This window comes from Crocodylus porosus, unplaced genomic scaffold, assembly GCF_001723895.1.
Source record: "Crocodylus porosus isolate Cpor-Errol unplaced genomic scaffold, CroPor_comp1, whole genome shotgun sequence".
Lineage (NCBI taxonomy): Eukaryota > Metazoa > Chordata > Crocodylia > Crocodylidae > Crocodylus > Crocodylus porosus.
This window is the reverse complement of record NW_017728886.1, coordinates 125,275,002-125,287,897: the sequence shown is the minus strand read 5'-3', so window position 1 is coordinate 125,287,897 and position 12,896 is coordinate 125,275,002.

Here is a 12,896-nt window from a genome sequence, read left to right as displayed (position 1 = left end):
GGATGGCAGTCACATGTATGGCCTGGATCAGACTGATAGAGCACTTGAGTCTTCTCAATGTTGAGAGAGAGACCAAAGTTTAGTAGACTTCTGCAAAAAGATCCTGTGCGGTGTGGAGGTTTCCCTTGATGTATGCAAAAATGGAGCAGTTGTCAGTGTATTAAAGGCCAACAGTAGTTGTTTGGAATACTTTGATCCTCAAGTGAAAACTATCCCAGATTGAAAAGCCTTCCATCCATTTGGTATTTGGTGTTGATTCCAGAAGTGAGGCAGTCCTTAATAAGAACCAGGGTCAAATGACATCAATGAAGGCCATGTACAGGTCCTGATGTTCTTGACAATTCTCTTGGACCTGGCAGGCAATAAAGAATAGTGTCAGTTGTCCTGCAGGGCCATCAGAAACCACACTGAGATTCTGGCAGGACTTCCTCAGTAAAAGGTAGAAGCACATGTGGGCCACGATTTTCCCTCCTGTAGAAAGGAGGGAAATACTTCAGTAGTTCCTGCACACAAACTTATTTCCTTTCTTGAAGATAATCATGATGTTGGTATTCCTTAGTCCCCTTCAGATCTCAGTCCTCCAGTCTAGGTTATGTTGAAGATTAGACATTAAATTGCATTGGGTGCCTGCATGTAATTCCCCCCTCATCTGTGATGGAGACCCTACTCTTGTATCAAAAAGAAAAATAGCTCTTCTGTTTGTTTTTGCTATTTGTCAGGCATATGCACTTGTCCATTCTCGGTCTCCTTTCTGACTTGCTCTGGCTGCTAGATAACGTGTGATATAATTTTGTGAGTAAATATGGTTACATAAATGGCTATTCTATTTTGTAAACAGGGCAGAGACTTGACAAAAGTAGACTTAGAATTCCTGTTGCTGTATTTTATTTGATTTTAGCAGAAATCCAGTTTCCATGCATGTTTCATTGCTACTTCCCTTTCTGGGACCTATTTTATTTTCACACATTCCTGGTGGCTGCAGGGAGATTGCACACCAAGAGGAAAATATGTTTTCCTTTTGGAATAATATTTAGTTAATGGGGACGTGTTTATGTCCTTAATTGATCATTTCACATTCGGCCAGAATCTCTTCAAGCCTGTTATGTGATAAACATGTTAACTCTTCATTAGAAATCAGATTTTATTTGGCTTTTCTAGTCAAATGCAAGTTGTGGAAGGGAGAGAACAATGAACCTTCTTGTCTGTGTAGTTTATATTAGGACTAGAGCATAATTGTAACTCCTTCTCTTTAGGGAATGCAAGAACTTCCCTTCTCTCCACTGGGAGAAGATTGGACAGGCTGCATTCATTAAGCCATATGGAAGTTAATATGTTGCACCCTGCCTATATGCAGTAAAGCGCATGCAGTGTATAGGTAGGGTGATCATATTATTTTTAAGGAAATCAAGGATGCTGCTCCCCCCCACACACCATGCTGCTCCACCTCCCTACCAGCCAGCAGTGCAGGGGGGCTACCTCAGGGGAGTGGGGTGAGCAAAGCCAGGAATGTGGGTGGCTGGGGTTCTGCTAGACAAGGGATCAGGCAGAGGAGGAAGAGAAGGGCTGAGTTGAAAGCTGCTGCCAAGCAGGGAGAAAGCTGACCTATTTCATGAGAAATGTGTACATATGTGCGTATCTGCTCCAGATCCAGGCTTCTGAATCAGCATCTGCATATGCTATGCTTTGTGCAGCTGCTTGACCATCATGTCAGCGAGGGGTTGAACCTGGGTAGCCTCCTCTTGCTTCCATCCAATTCCCTCTAAGCCTCTCCCCTACTCCCCACCAGCTTCTTCCCCATTTGGCTCCCTTCTCCACATCTCTCTCCTCACTTATTCTTTGTCTTCCTCCTTCTCTCGTCGCTTCTTTCCTCCCATCACTCCATCACCCACTGCTTCCCTGCTCCCCAGACCACCCCGCTCCCTTCTTCTGTGACCCTCTGCTCACTCCTCTTTTGCCCCTGTCTCCCCACCGTGGTTTGCACATATGCACTTGGTAGCAGAGAGAGCACTGAGCTGAGATCCAGGCTCCAGCATCCAGGCCTAAGCAGGATGGAGCTAGCTAGGGCCACAGTCCCAGGGCAGAACCTAGAACCACTCTACCTCCTCCCCCCCAAGTTCCTCTGCAGCCAAATTGAGGGGAAAGGACTCCTGCTACCCTCAGGGCAGAGGTCCAAGCTGCTCAACCCCCATCTCCCTGCTCTGGGAATCCCCACTACAGCAGCTGCTCCCTGGTCCCAACTCCATTGGATTGCAAATGGGTGAACACACGTGTGAGCAGTCCACTCAAAGCAGCCATCTCACCCCGCCCTCCCCTGACTGATCCCCACCCCAGGCAGGCGAAGCAGTGCTCAGCCCCGTCCAGCCCACCCCTCACCTCCAGCCACAGCTCAAGAGGAGCTGGGTCAGGCAGTGCAAGTGGGGTGGTCCCAATCCAGGAGTTTTGTTTGAATTGTCACTAACCAACTGGGACAGCCTATGAAATCCAGGATTGTCCTGGCCAAATGGGGACATATGATCATCCTATGTATATGTACTAAGGAGACCCAGAAGGAAACCTTTTCTCCCTATAGGGTGGTATAGTGCCACACAGTCCATTAGCATTTTCCTGAATGGCCCTACACTATTTAGGGCAAGGACCATAGGTCCTTAAAGCTTAAATACTCTTAAAGCTGCTTAAAGAATGTTTTGGTCTTAGGCATTGTAATTCCTCACTGATTTTTAAAATCATACTCTTCAATTTTATTTCAACTCATGGAGTGTCCAGCAACCATTCTTCATCTCCTTCAGGGCACAAGTTCTGCTTCTGAATGCTGATAAAGGGTTTTGCTCATGCTGTATTTGTCAAGTGTGGGTTGACAAGCCTGAAATAGTGCTTGCCATACAGCAAACACAGAGCACCATGGAGACTGGCATCCATCTAAGGCCTCTTCCTTCAAAATTGATGGCACTGCCTCGGTCAGAAATATTGTAGCTATTTGAGACTTAGTCAACATGACAGGGTGCTGCAGCTCTGCCAGATCCCAGAGAAACAGTCTGTTACTCCTGTATCAGTGCTCCCTTCCCCTTCCTGGGATTTGTGAGTGGAGGCAGTAAGGATTTAGAGACAGTCATTCTATGAGGAAAAACGGGACAAAAACTAAAAGATTGGGTAGAAACCGATCATCAGCCCTTTTACTTGCTTTTTTTTTTTAAATGTTAACTTGTGATAAACACACAGATTTTGCTGACTGCAACCACCTTTTTATTCTGGCTGAACCATTGCAGGAGTTTAGTCATCATTTTTGTCACAGTGCAAAAATTAATGTTTTATTGATATTGAAGGTAAACAAGGTAAATCCTTTGCTAGAGTTGCTTGGTTTATTTTAATGGAACCTGGTTATAATGTCTGCTTCTGTTTCCTGATGTATCTTATTTGTATTAGCTCTAAAAAGTCAGGTTGGTGGCTTGTTCTCTGCTGTCTTGTTACAAGTAAATTGTGAGACTCCACATCCTCAGCCAGGTTTCCTTCCAGTTTGTTCTGAGGCAGATGTTTTAGGTGGCCTGGCATCTTCCCCAGTCCCATCAACATTAAAATCAATTCAGAACAGTCCAGGCACAGACATCCAGCCCCATGTCAGACCATAGTGAAGTAAAAAGTTAAAGTAAAGGCTGCTGCTGAATTAGCTTATACTCCCCCGTGTCCCTCTCCCCCTCCCCCCGCCCCCTTACTATCTGTCTGGCAGGTGTTCTCTAAACATAGGCCATGCTAAAGTACAGTCTCTGTTCCAATGTTTTGGAAACCATAATAATCCCTCCAGTTTAATATCTGGCAGGGCCAGGACCCCCATCATGAGCAACTGGATTTCTCCTCAGGGAGGAGTTACAAGTATCTTTTTTTTCTCCACAAGTTGCATAAACCCTGATTTAAAGGTTAGCACAAGCAGCAATAAAAGATGCATTTTGAATAATCTAATTTCTTCATTTCTATATTCTCCTGATATATCTGGAAGTCCAAGAGAGAAGCAGGAATTTGATATTATTCCTCGTTCAAATTAGTGACGGTGCCAATCATGGATCAGACCCCATTGTACACATTCGGAATGCAAACCCTCAACACATTTCCTGTCTCAAAGAATTGGCTGACTATATTCTCACTTGAAAAGGTGAAGGCTGAGCAACTAGAAGAATATACATTTTTTTTCCATTTCAGGCCTCTGCATAACAGAAATGGTTGCTTTTAAAGACAAATGGTATTGTCGATAGACTTGTAAGATGATTGCCTACAGATATTAGAAGTGGAGAAAGGTGGGTTTTTTTGTTTTTGTTTTGGGTGATGTGGCTGATAATGTCACCGATTTAAATGCTGTGTGCATGTGCACAGCTGCAGCATGAATGCAGCCAGTCCAGCAGCTTGGAGAGCTGCATCCAGCTGGTAAGTCTGCTGGGGGGGAAGGGGTGGAGAGAGGTAAGGAGATGGGGGGAGCAGATTGAGGCTTCTGCAGTGAGGGAGGGAGTGGGACTGGGGCAGGCACTGCCCAGGTGGGGTGCAGGATGGAGCCATGAGAGGCTCGTCCGAGGGTGCAGTGGGGGTAGATCCTGCTGCTTTGTGCTTCCCCAGGGGAGCCATGGGGAGCATGTGCCCCCTGAATCTGAGAGTGGGGTGAGGGTGGGCTGCTGCTGTGCTGGGAGGTAAGCTATGGGGAAGCTGCAGTGAATTCTGGGGTGGCCATAGCCCACCCTGTAGTGTCCCCCCCCCACCCCAGCACCACCGCCCACCCCAAGTTCAGCCCTGCACCAGTCTTACCAACCAAATGCTGCATTCTGAGATCCTAGGCTGCATATCGGCAATCCGATCAGCGTCGGCTGATATGGCTCATTGATAATTGGCCACTGGTATCAGCCCCAAAAATCTTTATTGGCACACCTCTAATTTTCTCTAAAGAATTCATAACAATAACTGGAAGTGCTGTTTTTGGTGTTATACCAATCTTTTGCATGGCTGAGCACACGTAGATTATGTAGGTTGCCCCTTGGAAATGCGTGGTCAGTTTAATTTTCAAGCCTTTAATATTATTATATGATCTTGCAGTCGTCTTAGTGGATCAGTGCAAACATCCCTGGAATGATGATACAAGCATAAAGTCTGCTAACTAAAGAATGCACATTTATTTACCAGAAGAACGTTGAGAGGCAATTCCCCTCTTGCTGCTGGCTCGCTGGAAATTTAGCCTCTCAATCTAACATCCCCAGTATCCTCTCAGGGTGGCTTCTTTCTCGTAGAAGCACCCCTTTAGGGCTTGCTTATAGATATGCTACAATGTAGGCCCCAGACAAAACTTTAATTTTATTACAGTTTTATTAGAAACCAAAGGAGCATATTGTCCTTTTGCACTCCTTATTTCTAAAATACATATGTGGGAGGCCTCATCAGAACGAGGAAAGGTTCTTTTAGTAATATTATGTGGTGAGAACACATTGTTACTTCTTGCTTTGGAGAGACAAGTGTGTTTGGTTTTGCGGTTTTTTTTCCTCCCCCCCCCCCCCCGGCAAAAAAAAGTATGGCATTTGAACTCCTTTCAAAATATAGTGTCCATATATTCAGAATAATACCCACAAAACTATACATGGATGTGCATTTCATTATATTCACTCGTATGTACTGTCCTTGTCGAGGGAAGGGTGTTGGAATAAATGGACTCAGTGTGATTTTTGTGAATCTTAGAAGTACATGTTCAGAGAAACTTTCAGGAAATGTAGATCAAAAGCAGTAAACATAAATAAACTTCAAAGTGCCTGACTGTAGGTCCTGCTACTTGAATAAATGTGTATTTATTTAAGTGTGATCACTGAAACACATGCAGGCATAGAACTCCATATATAACAGCATTTATATTTATACAGAACCTTTCTATATTTCCAGTCTTCCTTGGATTTATTTATGCTTTCCATTTGGTGTTCAGTATATGATCAATGCTGGATTGAACATTAGTCTGTATGTGTGCTCAGTGACAGTACAGGGCTGTGTGAAACACCATCATTTCATTTAGAAGTCCATTTCGCTGTTTTAAAGGGCCAGCATTTTGTTTTGTCATTTCGTTTTGAAGCACTGTTTTGACTTATTCTAATGTTTTGTCCATAGGCTATAATGGGGAATCCATGAAAATGCTTAAAACATTGTCATTTCTTTCCTGATTCAGATGCAAATTGAAGAGATAGTAGCCCCTTCTTAGGGCATGAAGCCTGCCAAGTTTCAAGGAGATATGGGTGCAAAGGTTTCTCAGAAACTGCACCTCAGCATCTTGAAAGCAAAATTTGCCAGTAGTGGCAGCCTCCTGTCATCCAGCATGCAGATCAAGGGGCTTGCATCACTGGGAAGGCTGCTCCTGGGGGTGCAGCAGCCGGATCTATGCTGGATGACAGGAGGCTGCCGCTGCCACCTGGGACCCTGGCACTGGGTGCAGGCTGTGCCCAGTGCTGGAAGATGGATGCTGCCACTGGCTCCTGGCAGCAGTGGCAGCCCCTGTCATCTGGGCACAGATCCAGGGGCCTGCACCCCTGGGAGGAGTCTGTCGCAGCCCTGTTGGAGGTGTGGGCCCCCAGATCTGTGCCGGCTAAAAGGAGGCTGCCACTGCCGCCTGGGACCAGCACTGGACGCAGCCCACGCCCAGTGCGGCTCTATGGAGCTCAGCCTGGTTGCAGGAGGTAGGAGGGCTCCAGAACCTGGGCTGGAGGTGGGGCTGCACTCTACCTCCCACCACCTGCCTGAGCTCCAAGCAGCTCCACAGCCCCATGGAGCTCAGCCCAGTGGTGGGAGGTGGAGTGCAGTGTCAGCTCTGCCTGCCTCCTGCCACCAGGCTGAACACCATGGGGCTCGTGGAACTGATTAGAGCGCAGCCCGGCAGTGGGAGGTGGACAGAGCCGGTGCTGCACTCCGATCGGCTCTGCCAGCCCCATGGAGTGCAGCCTGGTGGCAGAAGGCAGGGAGAGCCAGGGCTGCACTCTCCGCCAGGCTGAGCTACATGGGGCCGCGGAGCTGCTCAGAACACAGCCCTGGTGCTCTCCTGCTTCCCACCACTGGGCTGCTTTGAAACTTGAAACATTTTAAAACATTTCTAGTGCCCTCGTTTTGTTTCCAAGCTGTTTCAGTGCTTTTTGTTTCATTTTGATTTCACTGTTTCAAGCTCAAAACGCATTGAAACAACTTTGAAACCAAACACTTAGTGAAATTTTGCACAGACTGAGGTGTGGAGCTATGCACCTTTGCCTCTTATGCAACTTTAAGGTTATATGAAAGCTAAGAGGCTGGGATGCAGTTTATAGTGAGGTTTTAACTCCAGCTGTGACATCGTGGAACATGGAAGACCCCATTTTACATCATTCTCATGTGGAGAAGCAGCCCTAATATAGCATAGTATCATTAAGTGCATAGGAATAAAGGTGGAGTTATGTTTGTATTAAAAATGAAATCTAAAGGTCTCTGTAGTGTCAGGGGTTTTTTTTGCCTGTGTGTGTGTGTACTGCTGCTGATAAAAACCCTGTTTTTTCCAGTTGGAGGCCATGCTGGTATATCATCTATAAGATAAATAAAATACATATAATTAATTATTTATGATATTCCAGCATGACTTCCATCTGGAAAAAGGTTTTTATTTATTTATTTATTTATTTATTTTTATATTTAAACACTTTTGGGGGTGGCTTATCAGCAGCTATGTGGCCTCAGATAGATTATGTGATTCTCCCTTTTAGGCGGATATGTGAGCAATCAAAAAATCTCATTAGATAGTTTGGGGATTTCTCTGCCAGTGGTCTGTGGCATTATACAGCTCTGTTTCAAAGAGGCTTGCTACCTGATTATTATTACAATGTTTATCTTAGGAATTACAAACTTGTCACTGTTCCGTTTGGATACAGTTTTTCAGGTGCCAGTTCTTTCTGTACCCTCAGAGTATCTCAGGACAAAGACAGGTTGTTGGTTGGGAGTGTGTGTGTGTGTGAGAGAGAGAGAGAGAAATATGTCGCCTGTAAAGAGAAATGAAGTTAAATGCTTCAAGAAGTAGTAATGTTTGAATTTTGAAGCAAATTGAATTAATTTTTCAAGTGCCTTTAATCTGGGAGTAATTCTAGCTTCTGGTAATTGTCTGTCTGATATACAGCTACCTTTTTTTTCTCTATAGCAAATATTAGCATTTATGTAACATTTTCCTCCTGTGTGGTTGGTGGATGACAGCCACTGTTTCTTATAACCAAGTAATTCTGTCCCAAACATAGAACTATACTGAGGAAAATAAAAATGTGCCTGTTTAGGCATGTATTCATGTACTGTTTAAATGGTATCTGGGTTTTCATTCTCTTTTGATGTCCATAACGGTGCAAGTGGTAGGGTGATAGTGTTTAAAAAAAACCCACAGTAGTAAAATAATACAATGTCTTTCCAAGGTAGATGGGTATGTAAAATATGTTATATCAAATGATTTCTAGATTTTTAATATAAGCAATTCCTAATAAATGAATGCATACAGCTGAAATTTTTTCAAAACCATAATTAGGAAGACCTCATGTATGACATGCAGCATGATAAATGAGGAGTGAGCAACTATTTTGGCTGAAGGGCCATTTAATGAGTCTTTTGGGGACCTGTCGAGGAATACATGCATCTCGCTGCACCCCTCTCACCCTTCCCACCCAACTCCTCATGGCCCCTTCTGTTTTTACCTTGCCTATACCATCTCTGTTGTCTTTCCCTCCTTCCTTCCTCAACCTAGCTGAAATTGTAGTTTGCCAATTTGCTCAGCTGTGGACCCAGGCAGGCATCAGCATTGGCTGCAGGTGCAGCCAACAGGTTCTGGAGCCCTCCTACCTCCACAGCTCACACCATTGCCTGCCCTCTGCCTGAATACCCTGCCTGGGTCCACAGCTGATGCCTGATGCTGCTGGGCAGAAACAGTCCTCCTGCCTACCCACCTGGCATCATGTAGTGGCTGTAGCTGCAAGCTGCTCATAAGCCAGATTCAATAATTTGGCCGTCCACCTGTGGGCTGGATCAAATATGTTATTGTGCCAGATCTGGTCCACGGGCCACATTTTGCCCATCCCTGTGATAAATGGTGCTTTGAAATACAGAAATCTAACATTTGGAACAAACAAGTGTCAATGCACATGTAATGTATTTAGAGCCAAGGACACGTGATACTGTGTAGTCATAACAAATTAAAAATAAACATTGCTTAAATTGCCCTTGTTTTTTAAACAGATATTTTAAGTCAATAATTTTAACTATTCCGTAGTAGCTTTCAGTGGAAGAATAGGATTGTATCTGAAATGTCAGTCGTCATTATTTTGGGCATCGTGATATTTGTTTTGCTTGGCCTATGATTTTTTTTAGATTTGTTTCCTTGTTACTTTGTACAGTGCAACTTTGTAATTCTTGCTGTGAAGTGCATAAGGCACTCTGAAGTAGCTTTAAAAAACAAATGCATTTGTCCAATGCATAAAACTTCCCATGTCATTTTAAGTAATATTTTTTCTACATGTCAAACAGCCTTTGCTATGCAACTGGTTTTGGGTAAAGGCCTTGTATCTATACATTCTATCCATGGCACAAAATTTTAATTATTTGGTTACAATTTTTTTCTCTTAATGGAAAAAATGTTCCATTTTATTTTTAAATTATAGAATCTTGTCAAAATATCTAAATTCTTTAATAGAAGAGGTAGCAATCAGCACATGTAAACATTTATCATTGCACTTAAATGTTATGAAAAACTCAGTCCAATAAAATTTGAATCTGGGTATAAATGGGGGAAGAATGTGACCCTAAATGCCCACACTGTTTCTGTTAAAGTGTCCCTTGGAGAAATGAAACATTCATGAAATGAAATATCTCAGACAAGCGAGGTCTGAAGAGTAAGGCTCTTTAGAAGCTGCTAAAGATCTTTTAGTATTATGCTACTTACTTAAGTCTGTATGGAGAAATGAAGTCTGAAGTTGTTTTCTTTGTTTGTTTTGCTTGGAGTAGTTGGAAAGTGCATTCATTCACATAGACAAATTTGGGCCATTATATACGCTAGTGTCAAATATTGTTGTCTGTCTCTGAAACCAGTTGCAAGTTGATACCTTGTTGTTAAGTAAACACACTGCAAGAACCCCAGCACACAATTCCAAGATAACTGAGCTACGCATAACCTCCTGTGAAGTCTGTGGTGATGGTAATAATCTACAAGAAACTGACACCGATTCCTGGTAATAGAGCCTTGCCCATGGAACGCTCGTTGGATCTTCACTTCTGTGGGATTTAAGGGAAAAGACAGAAAAGTGGGATAGTTGCCAGCCATTTGACTGGCCCACTTTCTACAGAACCGGGGCTAAATTTGTCACTGAATATGGAAATTAGTGATCAATAGAGGGTGATTTTAAAATACCAGTTGAAAACCAGATGAGTCTTTTGTCCCATATTGAATAATTATGTGTATGTAGATGCATGAGGCCTATAGAGCACTTTTACATGTACTCCGGGGTGCCAGTGGGAGGCAGCACTTGTGTATCAGTGTACCCATGCTTAGAAAAGGTGGTTTCATACTTGGTAGAGTCGGAAGGGACCTGAGCAGATCATTAAGTCCAACCCCCTGCTATGGCATCAAACGACCCCAGCTAGGTGATTATCTAGCCACCTTTTGAGGATCCCAGGGTAGAAGTGAGCACCACTCCCCTTGGAAATTGGTTCCAGATCCTAGCTGCCCTGATTGTGAAGTAGTGCCTCCTGATATCTAGCCTGAATCTACTCTTGGTCAACTTTATGGCCGTTCTTCCTCATTACTCCTGGTAGTGCTTGGGGGAACAGGGACTCCTCCATAGCCTGCTGGTCCCTCTTGGCCAGCTTATAAATGGCCACCAGATCCCCTCTCAGCCGTCTCCTGTGGAGGATGAACAAGTTTATGTCCCATAGCCTCTTTGTATTGGCCTACCCTGCTGCCCCTGATAATGCAAGTGGTCCTCTTCTGGACCCTCTCTGATGTCCACATCCCTCCTGAAGTGCAGCACCCAGAACTGGATGCAATACTCCAACTGTGGCTTGACTAGTGTCGCATAGAGGAGGAGGATCTCCTCCTTGCATCTGCTCATGATGCATCTGTGAATGCCTGATAAGGTGTGGTTGTCCTTCCTGACCACGTCCCCACACTAGCGGCCCATGTTCATCTTGGCATCAATGATGACTCCAAGATCCTTTTCTGCCTCTGTACTAACAAGAAGGGAGTTCCCCAACCTGTAGGTATGCTGCTGCTGCTTCCTCCCCAGGTGCAGTACCTTGCACTTGTCAGTGTTGAAACCCTGTTCTCATCTGTCCACCCCTGTAACCTGTCCAGATCCAGTTGCAGCCTATCCCTCTCCTTCAGCATGCCCACTTCTCCCCATATCTTAGTGTCATCTGTGAATTTGAACAAGACGCTTTTCACCCCTTCATTCAAGTCACTGATGAAGATGTTGAACAGTGCAGGCCCAAGGACTGAACCCTGGAGAACCCCACATCCCTTCAAGTCAAAAAACACCCATCCACCACCACTCTCTGGGTGCAGCCCTCCAGCCAATTTGCAACCCATCTGACTGTGTAGACATCAACGCCAGTCTCCTAGTTTTTAATGAGAATGGGGTGGGAGATGGTGTCGAAGGCCTTCCTAAAGTACAGAAAGACTTTGTCTACCACAACACCTGCATCCAAGGCTTTTGTGACCTGGTCAAAGAAGGCCACCAGGCTGGTCTGACAGGATCTGCCTCGAATGAACACATGTTGGTTGCCCCTAAGCATGATCTCCTCTGCCAGTCCCTCGCAGATGTACTCCTGGATAATTGTCTCAAAAAGCTTCTGCAGGACTGAGGTAAGACTAACAGGCCTGCAGTTTCCTGGGTCCTCCTTCTTCCCTTTCTTGAAAATGGGGACCACATTGGCCCTTTTCCAGTTCTCTGGCACCTTGTCAGAGCATCATGAGTGCTTGTAAATCTGTGCTGGGGTCCCACAATGACCTCTGCTAATTCCCTTACCACTCTGGGGTGGAGATAGACCTGCTGATTTGAACATGTGTAGTCCCACCAGAAGTTCCCTGACTAGGTCCTCACTGACCCTGGGCATGGCAGCACCTCCCCTGGGTCCACTGGGGATTCCAGTGCGGGGGATGCCCTGGTCCCTGCTCAAAAAGATGGAGACAAAAAAATTGTTAAAGAGGTTAGCTTTGTCATCTGGTGTGACCACCAGATTTTCTTGCAGAGGCCCTATGTTACCTGGTACCTTCTTTTTACCCCCTATGTATTTAAAAAAGGACTTCTTGTTATCCTTGATCTGAGTCACTAGTCCCAGTTCCATCTCTGCCTTAGCTTTCCTAACAGGCCCCTTTTTGTTCAACAAGCATTAGTTCAAGTGCACGCACCATCATTTTTAAATGCAGGGACACGACGCATGATGCAGGATGCTGCTGGAGTGCAGCTACGGCAATTCCAGTGTGTTGGAGCAGCCTCCACACTCATGTGCAGGCGTCCATAGTTTGTGTGAGTGTATGTTGGTTTTTTGGGTTTTTTGTCTGTTTTCCTCTAGGCAGTAGGATCATATGAGTTATGGGGATAGAGAGCAGAATGGCTAAATGATCTTGCTATGACTCTGTAGGTGTAGCAAAACTCCCAGGTTTGTTTTTTTTTTTCTTTTAAAATGCATTCTCTCCCCTTCCCCAACCATTTCTGACTTGGCTTACTTATATAGAATAGAGAGAGGGAAACAAAGATGTAGGATAAGCTTTAACATTTTATTTTAGGCAGTAAGTTTTATTTCTCTCCCCTCTGCAAACAAGTGCCCTGCTATTTTGATATAGATATCCACTGTTTTATAAGTGATAATTACTAGGTTTGTATTTTTTTTTTTTTTTTACTGCTTTT